The following is a 15,554-nucleotide window of genomic DNA, read 5'->3' as shown; positions in this document are numbered from 1 at the left end:
TATAGTAATTTATCCTAACAACTAATAGATTTTTATGTATTGATGTTATGTCCTAATGATTATGGACAAGTTTTATCCATGGCAAAGCTCCGGTTCTAGTACAGTTTTTTTTTGTTTGTTTGTTTGTTTGTTTGTTTTGTACAGGAAAGGTAGGGCAATTGGTATTAAGTGATTAGCCCAAGGTCACACAGCTAATAAGTGTTGTGTCTGAGTCCAGATTTCAACTCAGGTCCTCCTTACTCCAGGGCTGGTGCTCTATTCACTGTGCCACCTAGCCACCCCTGTTTGTTGAATTCTCAACCACATTTCCAAGTTTTTATTTTGTAGTACAGAGATTTGTCATCTTTAGTTTATGAAATACAGAGATATATAATTCGGCACAGTGGGTCTTTTTATCAAGTGCTAAATTTTTTTCAACCGACAGGCATGTATCATATAGTTTCTGCTGTTTCCTCTCATAATAAGCATTGATCAATAAGACTTTTTAAGGGTAACCTTTATGAAATTTCCCATGGTAGTGACATTATTCTGGTTGACATAATTTCTACAAACAAATCTGTATGATTAATTTGTTTTCTGCTCTTTAAAAAGACATTATTGGATAAATTCAAGTGGATGTTACTCATAGAAGACCTTTTGAGTTCATACTTACATCTCAGCTGTCTCAAAGGTTCTTGTTTGAGGGAAAATATTTTTGTTACATTGGACTAAACCAGCAGTGTGTACTTATTGTTAGTCTTTACTATTTTTCATTGGAGTGATGTCTGTTTCACTCAAAAGTATTTGCAATATTTTTTCATCTTACCATATGCTTTGAGAGTATTCATCAATTATATCACTCCCTTTCTAAAAGTTTTGGTGGTCAGGTATGGTGGAGAATGTTCATCTTTGCATAGCTGCTTTAGGATGATGGACTGTGTGTTTTGTGTATAAGGTTTTATTGGGATACTTTCCAAATTTGTTATTGTCTATTTTATTGTTCTGAAAATGTATGTTAAGGCTGGAATTTCATAGTCTTAATTGCTTCTTTGATTTCAATATTCTAGTAAGTGCTTAGGTGAAACAGCCATAGCTTTCTTCAGGATAGTTTATTTTAATATATCTTGCCTCTAGGACACTAAATCATTTGTAAAGCACTGTCTGTATCCATTTCCTCAGTTGATTTCTGGATTGAAGCTGGAAACCTGTGGTTTTTATCATTCCTTGTTGAACATAAGGATTACACATTTACCAAGTCTAGACTGTGTTTTGGTATCATGGGGAAAAGATCCTACCAGGTGAAAAATTATTTTCATCTAGTCAAATGTGCTTTTTAGTGGAGAATTCAGTATAAAATGAAATATCTACCCTGGTCATTTCAAATAGGCAGTTTTTCATTGCCTTTATCAAGTCCTCACTCTGACTCCTACAGTTATATCCAGGTGCCATCTGCCTCCACATTGGACTGCTAGAATACCAGGCTTCAATAGATGAGCTTTTGCCTTATTTTGCTAGGAATTGACTTTTATTCTTATTTTACCCCCAACAGACATCATCTCCTTTCCCCAACCAAGACAATTAAATGATACATCTGGGAATAGGATCTCCAAAAGTGAATTTTTGTATAATATTTCCAAGAACCAGAAACTTGATGTTACTTCCTGGCCACTTGGGTATCTCTATAGCATGCTTCCTCTTCCTAGTCTTTCCTCTTCTAGCTCATTTTTATGTATTGTCTTCTCCCACTAGACTGTAAGCTTTCTGAGGTCAAGCACTGTCATCCTTGCTTATATTCATATCCTAAACATGTGTATGCCTGGCACATAGTATGTATTATGTGAAGGTACTGAGATTTTCATATTTTCTGTCAGTTATTGTGGGTGATAGCTTTTTTGTTCATGATGTTTGTAGCAAATTGAGCTTTTAAAAATTATGACTTACTCCATTTTGGGGTAATCTGCTAGTGGAGGTACACTGTCAAACTTACAAAGGGCTTTTCTAAATGCTGTTCCTAGTGTTGTCTAGTTCATTTTCAAATGTATCTGAAACATTGGTATTGTTTTTGTCATCTATTTCATTATTAAGGAAAATTTAGGGGGTTTGCTTTAAGTAAAGATTTGCAATGTTCTCAGGTTTTAACTTTTCTTTTTTCAGATTTTAACAGCTCTTCAATATCATCATGTTCATGTAATGTTAATTTAGGGATTATATTATTTTTTTGTTTTATGTTATGATTGCCTTTCAGTGGTGTGCAATTTATAGTTGTGTCACTTGCAGCTGAGACTCGATGTAGAACAATAGGAAGCATTTGTTTATAAATGGCAAAATCTAATTCCAATTTTGTTTTGTTACAGTACTGAAGTATAATAGACACTTCCATATCTGCAGTCCATTTTACTCACAATTTGTTTTCTTGTTGTTTAAGGCATTTTGATTTAATGGTTAGCACTATGAAATGGTCTTAAGAGATGAAAGTATTGGTATTTCTAATTTGTTCCTGTGCATCTTTCCTTCTTGTGGTAATAGAACACAAAGGACCTTCTCTAGTTCCACTGTTTTCCATGTCATGTTGTTTAACATGATGGTTCTAAGTAGGGCCAGATTACAACCCTGTGCTACTAAACTATTTCTTTCTTTAATCCTTAACAATAGTCTTATCATCTTGCCTCTGACTTTTCTATATTGGCCAGGGTCTGGGGGTAAAAAAGGTAAGGACTTTATGAACCAATGAAATAAATGATAAAATCCGCATCTCTTCAACACCCTCTGTCCCGGAATCCCTCTTTCTCTTTTACTGAAGAGACAGAGATGGATATTGGAAAGGTCCTCTCAGATCCTCCACCATTTAAGGATACCAAGGAAATTCACTTTATCTTTTTTTACCCATCTACTTTCCTGGACTTCATGATCTTCGGAAACTCATCATTCTGCAAGCTGAATTCAACTCTGTAACTCACATTTTCTCAGATCCTTTCCCATGCCTGTTATAGAACTTCATTATATCATCAGGATGGGTAACTACTTCCCCACTCCCCCTTGCCTTTTTGGCTCCTTTTTATGTGTTGTCTCCCCCATTAGGGAAGTTAAGTGGCACAATGGATAGAGTGACAGGAAGATTCATCTTCCCAAGTTCAAGTTTGGCCTCAGACACTAGCTGTGTTACCATAAGAAAGTCACTTAACCCCTTTTGCCTCAGTTTCCTCACCTGTCAAATGAGCTAGAGAAAGAAATGACAAACTACTCTATTATCTTGGCCAAGAAACCTCAAATGGGATCAGACCAGACTGAAAACAGGTGCCCCATTTGATTATGAATTCCTTGAGGTCTGGGAATGTTTTTTGTTTGTCTTTATAACTCTAGTATATCCCTAGCATAGTCCCTTGTACATAATAGGTGCGTAATAAATGTTTGTTGCCTGAAGAGCATTTTAATGCTCTAGACATGGTGCTAATCACTTTACAATTATTATCTCACTTGATTTTCACTACAAACTAGAGAAGTAAGTGCTACTAATAACCCTACTTTAGAGGGAAACTGAAGCTTAAACTAATTAAGCATCTTGTCCAGGACCACATGACTAAGAAGTTCCTGAGGCTGGATTTGAACTCAAATTTTCTTCACTCCACACCCACTACTCTATCCACTGTACTACCTAGATGACTCATTAGAGGAAAACAAGTACTAACCCCTTGTTAGGGAAAGAAGTCTCAAGCCTTTGTCTCTCCACTGGGGCTGCTGAATGAAGCTAAAAGCAAATGATCTTGTTCTTACTTCCTTCCAGCCAGGTTGTGTTTGTTTTTTTCTGCCTTTAGGTGAAGAAAATGGGTGATGATAATGACCTTGTGAACTACCACAGTTTGGAGAATGAGTCATGAGCATTTCCAAGGACAGAGTCTACTCCAGGTTTAATAACAAGCCTTGAAGAATGACCTTCAGGATTAACCAAAGCCAGGGGCAACTCCTTGTGGAATGAGTTGAGAGACCCAGTTCACTGGTAGCTGAGACAATATTTCCAGCTGCTATGCAACATCTGGACATGAAAATAATGGAATGACTGTTATGTAGGAATGATGGTAAGTTCTAGTTTATTTTCCCCAGGCTTTGAGGTGATATAAAGGAGAAATGTTCTCCCATATGTTAGGATAAATGTTTATTAAGTTTTTGCTATATTTCTCAGTAAATATTCTTTTGTAAAAACTTTTTTTAGAATGAATAATTTTGCCATACAGACTTGGATATGGATTCAATCAGTATTATCACTCAATAGTCCTTGTGTTATCACCCCCAAAGCATCTAATCACCAGGGAATCAGTGTTTCTACTAAACCCTCTCAGCTTTCATAGCAGATTCATAACACACAGAGTTCCTGCTGTTTAATCAAGGTGCCTGGAACTCTCCTACTTGTTGTTCCCTTCATCCTCAACCCCCATAGTATGGACAATTGATTAGATTTCCAGAAATTTATTACTGTTATACCATTGTCATCATTTTTTACCTTTACATTCTATATTTACATAGGAACTTTAACATTTGTGTATTATAACTCAAGAAGATTACTCTTTGGAAGGTGACTCAAGTGCTCTTGATGCATATATGATTACTTTTCTATCATTTATAATTATTATAAATCAATTTTCACCAAAATAACAAGCATGTCCTAAAAATCTGTCACAAAATCAGGTTTAATTAACCATGATAGGCATAACTAAATTTCTTTTGATTTTGCATTTTCCCCACTTTCTCCAGTTTAGTCATTTCCTTTATTCCCCGCATTATTTTAATTCCATGTTCAGTTCTAAAATTTGTAATATTAAAATATAATTTCCCCTAGTATCTGAATCAATTCAGCTTCTAAACTGCTTTTACTATTACACATATCCTTGATGGTTTATGAGGTAGGAGTTATCTTTTAATATGAATGATTCCAGGCATGACTAACTACCATTTTGCACTAAAGAAGACCTTGAATTCATAGTAAAAGGATTAGCTGAGAGAACTGGGAATGTTTAACCTGGAGAATAGAAGGCCCAGGCAGTACATGATGGATTTGTTCCAAGTGTTTGAAGGGTTGTCATATGGAAGAGCATTTAGACTTGTTTTATTTGGCTCCAGAGGGAAGAACATAGAGTTCTGGGCTGGGTCTTACTCCCCATAGTTTTTTTAAATTTTGGAACAAAATGAAACACTGAAAGATCATTCAGGAATTAGCAAAAGGATATTTAGCGTTAGTAGGAGAAGGATATTCAACAAGAACAGACATTGAGAACTACTTGAGTTGATTCAGCAGAGTGAAGCCCCTCTTCTGATCCACCAAGCCCCTCTAGCTCTTTGTTTCTACTTTTTACTTGGGCATTGAGTTAATGAGGTCAATGATCTAAGCTGTGAGTCCCCTGAATCAACCAAACTTGGAGAAATATCTCAATACCAATTAATTATAGGGGATAGGTTTTAGGATTTGGTCCTTCCACAGGATGTAAATTGCAAAGAGGTCATTTTAGACATAATATCAAGGGAAATAAATCAAAACAAAACAAAATACAACCAATTCCTAATAATTAGATATATCCAAAAGGGGAATGGACAGCTATGATAGGTGATGGGTTTTTCTTCTTTGAAAGTCTTCAAGCAGAGGCTAGTTTACCACTTGTCGTTTTTTTTTTCCTAGTGTGGATTCCTTTTGTAAATGTGTTGGAATACATGGGCACTGTGATCCTTATAATTCTCAAATTCTATAACTCTGTGATTGCATTATTCTATGAAGTTGCTATTCTAGTTCATGCATTCTTCTTTATTGCCTTATAATCTAGACTAGATGCCTTACCAACTAATCCTTCTTTAAGGATATTGTTTCTTCCTGTGATATGGTTTCCATTCCTACCATTCTAGTAGAAATGCCCTCTCAAAAGTGACTTAAGAACTGAACAAAACCCTTGTGTGGAATTAAAAAAAATATTTTTATAGTTCCTGTGTTTGTCTTGGAAGGCAGATTCCCAAATGTTGTGTCTTGTTTACAATTCAGTTATTTTATATGAAATTACTCTTTCTATCTCTTGCTACTATATAAAGGCTGATGATATATATGTGGCTTTATTTTATATCCTGCAGCTTTGTTAATTATTTCAAGTAGTTTTCTAATTGATTCTCTAGAATTCTCTAAGCATACCATTCTATAATCCACGAAGAGTGATAAATTTATTTCTTCATTGCCTATCCTAATTCTTTCAATTTCTTTTCCTTCTCTTACTGTTAAATCTACCATTTCTAATACAATATTGAATAATAGTGGTGATAAACGACATCTTTGTTTTGTCCCACATTTTATTGGGTGGGAATGCTTCTAGCCTATCCATATTACCTCTAATTGTTTGCTGATGGTTTTAAGTAAGTACTACTTATCTTTTTAGGGAAAACTCCATTTATTCTTATCTTCTCTAGTGTTTTTTTTTAATGTGAATAGGTGCTGTATTTTGTTGAAAACCTTTTCTGCATGTATTGAGATAATCATATGATTTTTGTTACTTTTGTTATTAATTAGATGGTCAATTATGCTGATAGTTTTCCTAATATTGAACCAGCCCTGTATTCTAGTTACAGATCCCACCTGGTCATGGTGTATCATCCTGATGATAAGTTGTTGTAATGTCTTTGCTATTATTTTATTTATAACTTTTGCAATAGTCTTCATAAGGGAAACTCATCTATAATTTTCTTTCTCTGTTTTGTCTCTTCCTGGTTCAGGCATCAGCACCATACTTGTATCATAAAAGAAATTTGGTAGGACTCCACCAATTTTTCCAAATAATTTGTATAATATTGGAAATAATTGTTCTTTAAATGTTTGTAGAATTCACTTTTAAATCCATCTGACCCAGGAAATTTTTTCTTAAGGAGTTCATTAATGGCTTGTTCAATATTTTTTTTTCTGAAATGTGGCTAAGTATTTTAATTCATCTTCTGTTAATCAGGACAATTTATATATTTTTTAATTTTCATTCATTTCACTTAGATTGCTAGATTCATGGGCATACGTTGGACAAAATATCTCCTAATTTTTGTTTAATGTTATCTTCATTGGTGTTGAATTTACCCTTTCCCTTTGTGATACTGGTAATTTGTTTTTCTTATCTAATTAACCAAACGTTTTTCTATTTTATTGTTTTTTTCCCATAAAACTGGCTCTTGGTGTTATTTATTATTTTAATAATTTTCATACTTTCAGTTTCATTAAGTTATTGTTTCTATGATTTTTTAATTCATTTTTACTTAATACTATACTTTTTTCCCCAATTACATGTGAAGATAATTCTCAACATTCATTTATGTAAAAATTTGAAATACAAATTTTCTCCCTCCCCCTTCCCTCCCCTTCTCCCACTTCCCAAGAGAGCAAGCAATTTGATATAGTTATACATATACAATCATGTTAAACATATTTCCACATTAGCCATGTTTTGAAAGAATAACAAAATCAGAACAAAAGGGGAAAAGCATGAGAAAAAACAAAAAGAAAAATAAAAGAAACAGTGAAAATAGTATGCTTTGATCAGCAGTCAGACTCCATAGTTCTTTTTTTGAATGTGTTTAGCATTTTCTATCATGAGTCTTTTGGATTTGTCTTGGATCATTGTATTTCTCAGAAGAGCTGAGTCTGTCATAGTTAATCATTGCACAATGTTGTTGTTGCCATGTATGATGTTCTCCTGGTTCTGTTCACTTAGCACCAGCTCATCTAAGTCTGGGTTTTTCTGAAGTCTACTTGCTCATCATTTCTTATAGCACAATAGTGTTCCATTATATTCATATACCACAACTTGTTTAGCCACTCCCCAATTGATAGGCATCCCCTCAATTTCCAATTCTGAATATTTTTTACATGTTGGTCCTTTTCCCTTTTTAATGATCTCTTGGAATTATAGACCAAATAGTGGTATTATTGCTGGAATAAAGGGTATGCACAGTTTGGTTGCCCTTTGAATGTAGTTCCAAATTTCTCTCCAGAATGGTTAGATAAGTTTACAATTCCACCATCAATATATTAGTTTTCCAATTTTTCCACATCTTCTTCAACATTTATCATTTTCCTTTTCTGTCATCTTAGCCAATCTAAGAGGTATGAAATGATGCCTTAGGAGTGTTTTAATTTGCATTTCTCTAATCAATAGTGGTTTAGAGCATTTTTTCATATGATTATAGAAAGCTTTAATTTTTTCCTCTGAAAACTGCCTGTTCATATCCTTTGACCATTTATCAATTGGGGAATGGCTTGTATTTTTATAAATTTTCTCAGTTCTCTATATTTTAGAAATGAGGCCTTTATCAGAAACACTGGCTGTTCACAATATTTCCCAGCTATCTGTTTTCCTTCTAATCTTGGTTGTATTATTTTGTTTGTGTAAAACCTTTTTAATTAAGAAATCAAAATTATTCATTTTGTTCTCTATCTCTTGTTTTATCATAAATTCTTCCCTTCTCCATAGAAGACTGGTAAACTATTCCTTGCTCTCCTAATTTATTTATGGTATCATCCCTTCTGTTTAAATCATGTACCCATTTCAACCTTATCTTGGTATAGCCTGTGAGATTTTGGTCTATGTCAAGTTTCTGCCATACCATTCTCCAGTTTTCCTAGCAGTTTTTGTTTAAAAGTGATTTATTATACCAGAAGCTGGAGTCTTTGGGTTTATCCAATAGCAGATTATTATTGTCCTTTACTACTGTGTCTTGTGTACTTGAGTTATTACATTGATGCATCACTCCATTTTTTAGCCAGCACCAAATAGTTTTCATGATTGTCACTGTCTGATATAGTTTTAGATCTGATACAGTTATTGACCCACTCATTCTTTAGGACTTGATTATTTAGTTTTTAGTCTATCTTTACATGACCCTATATTACACACAATTTTTCTTGCATTATAATCTGAAAAAGGATGCATTTAATATTTGTGCCTTTCTGCATTGGATTGTGAAGTTTTTATGCCCTAATACATGATCAGTTTTTGTGTAGATGCCATGTACCATTGAAAAAATGGTATATTCCTTTCTACCCTCATTCAATTTTCTCTAGAGTCACTGTCTTTCCAATTGCAGGGCTTCAGTTGCTTGCCCCCTGTGTTGGGATTGCCCAGCTTGGTCACATCTGTTGTACTGAGGTTCTGTGGCTAGCAATTTGTCTTCTGCCATGGGACTGGAAGTCTCATAGCAGGCTTGCTGTGCCACAAGTGTACTGAGCTAGGACTGATGGCCTCGGTTGATCTCTGCTGTAGCTAAGAGCTTCCTATTGGCATGCCCAAACCATGTCTGTGTTGGGCTTCACTCCCTTTTTACCCAAGTGTGATAGACTTTTCCTGAAGTCCTTCTAAATTATCTTAAACTGGAAAACTGTTTTACTCCATCTATTTGTGGTTTCGGTTCCTCTAGAATCTATTTAGAGGCTTGATTTAAGGTTATTTCTCAAGGAATCTCTATAGTAAGTAATTTCTAAGAGAGAGGAGACTCTTCAAGATTGAATTGGTCTGGTTCATCCTGTTGTTGACTCAAAGGATGGAAGATATTAGAACTTTTTTGACATCCAAGATTACTTTATCTGGAAAGAAATGTTTTCCCTAACTCACAGTATTCATATTCATCCTCCTCTTTCTTTTCTTTTATATTGTCCTCTACAAATTTGTCAAGCATGTCATCAATATGATTATCCACCTAATTGATAAAATATTAAATTCCATGCTAAGGAATGAGACCAATCTCATAAGAAGAGTAGAAAACTTGCTCGTGGGATGCTCAGTTGCAAAACTATAATTTTAAATCTGGAGAAAATGTAAAATGTAAATAATTTGTATAGAAAATTTTAAATTCCTTAGTGTTGAGCCCTCCTGCCCAGTACACAAAGAAAAAAAACAAAAAAAGGAAGAACTGAGAGTTGTAGATTGACCATTGTCGCAGAAGTTTATATGAGAAGGCAGAATTCAATCACTTTCTTCTGGATTCTCTTAACAAACCATGCTTTCAGTTAGGGAAAGGAAATGATTCTACCAGTTACAAGGCATAATATCATTCTCCTTAATATATCCTATCCTCCATCATCATTTGATTTTTGCTGCTGTCCCTGCTGCTACTTTTCTCTTTTTCTCTGTCTCCCTCTTCCCCTCTCCTTCCCTCCCCCTTTCTCTTTCCCTCCCACCTCTTTCTCTTTCTGCTCTCCTTCCCTTCCCTTTCTCCTCTGTTCCCCCCTTCCTCCTTCCTTCCTTCCATCTCATTCCTCTATCATGTCTCTTATTAGAGAAACTTTTTAAACTATTATTGTAGCAGAAAATACCACCTTCCAGTTTCAATCCCGCCAAAGCTTCCTCTCTTCCTGAACTGGGAAGAAATATAAATCCTCAGTTAATTAAAAATCTAGGCATTTTGGCAAGGCTGCCAATCCAAGTCTTTATGGAAAGACTATTTCAGTAGGATAGAGAAACTCTTGGTTAAGGAGATTCCTTCTAGCAAGATAGGTCATTCTGAAGGTTATAGTCTTAGTGAGCCTTGGACATTGTCCATAGCATTGAGAGGTTAATGTGACCTTTCCCAGGATCACACAGCCCTGGGTAGAACTTGAACTCAGGTTTTCCTGACTTGAGGGAAGTTTTATGTTCACTATAAATAAAATTTTTATTAAACCAAATTATGTATAAAGTTTCTTCCATCTACAATAACACAATAGTCAAAATTTTATGATGTACCCAGCAATGCTTTTGACATATCCTTTGGGAGCAATTGAACTTACATGATCTCTGAAGGCCCTTATAACTCTAAGATTCTGAGAGTCTGTCTGCCTTTTATTTCCTCAGAACTCTCAGTTAAGTAAAGCATAAAAGTAAGCAGAGTAGTAGTGTAAAATCAAATAATAGTGTTCTCTAATCCACCCTGGTCCATCCCACCTAACCCTGGGTACATACAATATTAATATAACATTCTCCAAGCTTGTGGCCTTTATAGTTGTAGCTCTGGAAAATAAGGCATGCAGCCTTCTGAGGATGTAGTGCAAAAAAAATTTAAGTGTGAAGGAAGAAGAAAATTGAGTCATTTTCAGAATTATTGTGGGATCTGAAATAGTCTTTGTTATGCTATAGGCTACATTTCCCATTGAGATCAGATTAATTTGCATTATTAGAATAGTGAAGAACTACAGACTCCTAATAGAGAGTGGACAGTTGTGATGTAGTCCCTGTAAGGCTTTGTTAGAATAAAAGGATTTTCCTAGTATTGAAGTCCAGTATATCTTTAAAATCTCTTGTGGGGAAATCCTCTACTTTTTGGATCTAAATAACATGTATTGCAACTATCTATAGGCTTATAGAAACATTCCTTCAAAAATGAGATTGTTTCACCTCTTAAGAGCATGTCTTGTGTGAAGGAACATCTTATATCTCAACTCCTAGTAGGAAAACCAAGTTACATTGTAATTTTCACAAGACATTAATGTTTGGAAAATAAGTCAATATTTGTTTCCAACTCTTAGCCTAGTTTCTTGTCAACTGAATCATAATTTGTGTTACCATATTCCTAGATCACGTTTGATGTAAAAGGATCATGATGGTAAGATAAGAGAGGAAATCAATCTTCACCCCAAATAGGAGGTTTTTTTCCCAAAGCTACATAGGCTAGTTTTGTCTAATCCTGGAATATGCAAATAGCTGGTGTGATCCCTACAGAAAAAAACCAATATTTTGGGGGTTTGCATAGGACCTATCTTAGAAAATATTACCTTTTTATAGTTTTCTCTCCCCTTTTCCTCAAGAAGTTAGAACCCTGCCTCACTACAGATACTAATACCACATTGCCTACCAAACTGATATTATTGATTTTATACCTTTGAGTAAATTATTCTTGCTAAATTTATAGTGACTCGTTTAGAAGGATTCCCATTGAGTATAACTCTGAAATGAAACCTTTGCTTCCTGTTAAAAGATTTTCAAAATCTTCAAGTTGGTGAGTGGAGATAGTAGACTATTTGGGAGATAGAGGTGGTTTTCTCTAGTCTTTGTACTCTATTATCCACGTGACCTAAATTTTATTCAGAAGAATTGAATATAAAGAGAGTAGAGAAAAAAAAGAAGTAAAAGAAGAAAAATCCATTATTTAATATATAAATAAGATTCTCAAAATTGAGTCATTGTGGTCATGGCCCTAGTTATTAATAGAGAATGAACAGCATAAAGGCTTCTAATTTGGTATTTGTTTAGGTAAGTTCAAAATTTACCACTGTATTATTGTTCAGAAACAGAGGAGGAGTCAGGAACTATGAGTTCTAATCCTGTCTCTGTCATTAAGTAGTTTTATAACCTTTAGAATTCTCTCAAGACATTACCTCAGTTTCCTCACCCATAAAATTAAAGTGCTAAGTTAGATAACTGCTGACTCTTCCAGCTAGGATTCTAGAAAACCTTTAACTTCCTGTTTTGGTATATTGTAGAACTTTAGAAGGAATACATATTTAGTTAATAAAAATAACAACTTCTTTCAGTATTATGTGTAATAATAATAATAATAATAAAAAAACAAACCAATAATGATGTGAAAGGAATTCTGGCCTTACTTAATTCTAGAATTACTGGGATCTTACACTAAGTCCTTGCCGTGACATAGGCTACATCTAACATTGAGCAGAGATTAATTTGCAGTACCTGAGTGCCAAAAAGCTACAAGTCCCAGCCTGAGTAGTAGGCAGTTGTGATGTACACTTTGAAGACCTTTTAGAGTACAATGATCTGCCTCGTAATGTAATATAGCATATTTTATAAATGTGTAGTATTGAAAAAATATACCACTTAAATAGTCCTCTAAAATAGAATTTAAAGAAAGAGATTTCAGGTAACTCTTGCTTCTATTTTGCATATAGTCCAAAGGAAATATATTTTCTTTACAGATTAAATGGGGAGAAGAGAATCTGTTAAATTTGTCCACAATGGTCTGACCAGAAAAGAGGAGGGGGTGAAAAAGTAACCAGTTAAAAGTCAGCTTAAATCTTCTCATACCATACCCTAATTTTGATTAAGAGGTGCCCCTCTGAGCATATAACTAAAGTGTATTAATTCAAGTCAGCAAGACACTATTTTCTTTGAATTAATGAGAAATTAAAATTATACCCTTTTTTGAAAATTGCTGTTATTACTTTCAAGTATAGAGTAACTAAAACCAGTCCATGCCATTCTTACCTAGCAGAGGTCCATTGGAATTTAATGATCAAATAAGAATGATTTATAATTAGTACATCAAGACACCTATCTAATAAATGCTTGTCCAGGTTTAAATTGCTACCAAAAGAGCTGGGACAAGGCATTTATGAACTCTAGCAAAGACCTAAAAATTATGATTTGTTACTGTCCACTGAACATTTTGAATATTTACTTTAGTACATGTGATTTGACAACTTATCACAAAATAAATACATATTTGTAATGGAGAATGGAGTTTTTGCCATTAAAAAGTACATTTATAAAAGGTAAGATTAAAAAAAAGTGTTGTGTATTCTACTTTTCATTCATTGTCTCTCCCTCTCAATCTCTCACCACCATGACCTCAAGAGCCATCATCCAAATCAAGAGCTGCGTCCAAGTTCTGCTCATGATGTCCTGATTATGCGACTACGGGGTTGGAGTAAAATCTTTAAAACTCGAAATTAAAGATGGATTGTTGATTTACATCAGATGTGGACACTTCCTGCACCTGGCGTCAGCTACCTTACTTTCCTACTTCTAATTTGGGCACTAGATATTATGCACTATCTTCATATCTATGTCTATACATATTATGTATATATATAAAACATATACATATATAAAATGCATATATAATAGACAGAGATACAAATGTCATTTTAGAATTAGGGGAAAAATTAAATGTATAACATGAGAACCCACATGGGAAAGTGGATACAGAGCCAGCACCCAAGCCAGGAAGATTTGGGTCCAAGTTCTGCTTATGGCACATCCTAATTATGTTACCATGAGCCAAGAGTAAAATCCCTAAGACTCTAAATTACACACAGATTGTTGATTTCTATCGTATCTTTATACTTTCTACACCTGGCATCACACTCACATAGATGAAATCACAGACCTAGAGCAAAAAAACAAAAAACAAACAAAAAAAACCAACAAAATCGACAGAGAGCCATTAGGATCCAGATGCCAAATTTTCTGCTAATTATCTTTGTAGCCTTGAACAAACTAGTTCATTTCTGTGGACCTCGATTTCTTCCTGTGTAAAATGAAGTGAATGGACTAGAAGATGTCTAAATCACCTTCCATTTCTAGATCCTAAGATCGTACATAGATGAACACTGCCCTTTTTAAACTCTTCATTTGGAAGGCTTTACCTTACTTCTCCTCACATATTACTGAAAAATATATAGAGTCTTTGTATCATAGAATGCAGAATAGACCTTAGTAGTCATCAAATGAGCCTCACCTTAAATGAGGTCTAACCACCTCACCCAAGATATAGAATGGTTAGAGAGTTAATCCTGGAAATACAGCAAAACCTTGGATTAAGCCCCAAACTGACAATTATTGACCCAGTATGCCTAGTGAATTCACTGGAAGACTCTAAGACGCAGAGAAAAGTTTAGATTTGCATTGGTAAAGGAAGTTTCTAACTGGGAGCTCCCCACAGAATGAAATTACAGGTGTGGAAAAAATATTAATATCATCATTATCATCATCACCATCATCACCATCAATGATTATTTTATAGTATATTACTATATAATAATTATCATATTCATTAATTGTATAATTGTGATCATATCATGATAATGATGATTATAATAATAATAGAAATAAACATGCTTTCTAAAGAATCACAAATTCTAAACTAATAAATTCTGAATACTTGATAATGGGCCAATTGTCACATTGTAGAAACTGTTAAGAAACCTCTGCTTAGAAAGCTGTACATTCTGTGCATTTCAAAATCAAGACAAACAACAGTAAAATAACACACCAATATGGGAAATTGGAGAATGTTAAATTTCTTGAAGATTAAAATTCATCAGCTGCTGCTTTTTCTACCCTTGGTTACTAATGTGGACATAGTAAGCCCAGGAAAGGGGAAAATAGCTATTTTCCTTCTGCACTATTAAGCTTCTTAAGCAAATTCACACTTGGCTACAGTTAATGTCACCCATCTGCAAGGAGTGTCAACACAAATTTTCAGAATAATTTTTTTAATGCCACCTACTGCAAAATCTTAGTGCTCTACAGCTCCAAAAGAGCAGTTGAAGTCTTATGGTTATAAATTAGTGCATTTTTAACTGTTCTATTTGTTTATAGAAATATATATTCTGTGTCAATATACATTCTATGTCTCCAAGAGGATCATACACTATTCTCTGCTTATTTAATAATCCATCTGTTCTTAACATATCTGATCATATTAATTTAAAAGAATGACTTCAGCATTCTCATCAAATTATATCTTGAAAGTAGAATACTTTTCAAATTTTCATGTATCAAATTTGTCATCTTAGTTCAGATAAATACTCCTAAATCTGATTCCTAAACAAGTATCAGGTCTGAAGACATGCTTCT

The sequence above is a fragment of the Petaurus breviceps genome, unplaced genomic scaffold (assembly GCF_028583685.1).
Source record: "Petaurus breviceps papuanus isolate PSGF00001 unplaced genomic scaffold, PetGlider_PUasm1.0 90633, whole genome shotgun sequence".
NCBI classification, from domain to species: Eukaryota; Metazoa; Chordata; class Mammalia; order Diprotodontia; family Petauridae; genus Petaurus; species Petaurus breviceps.
Note: the sequence above shows the minus strand (reverse complement) of the source record.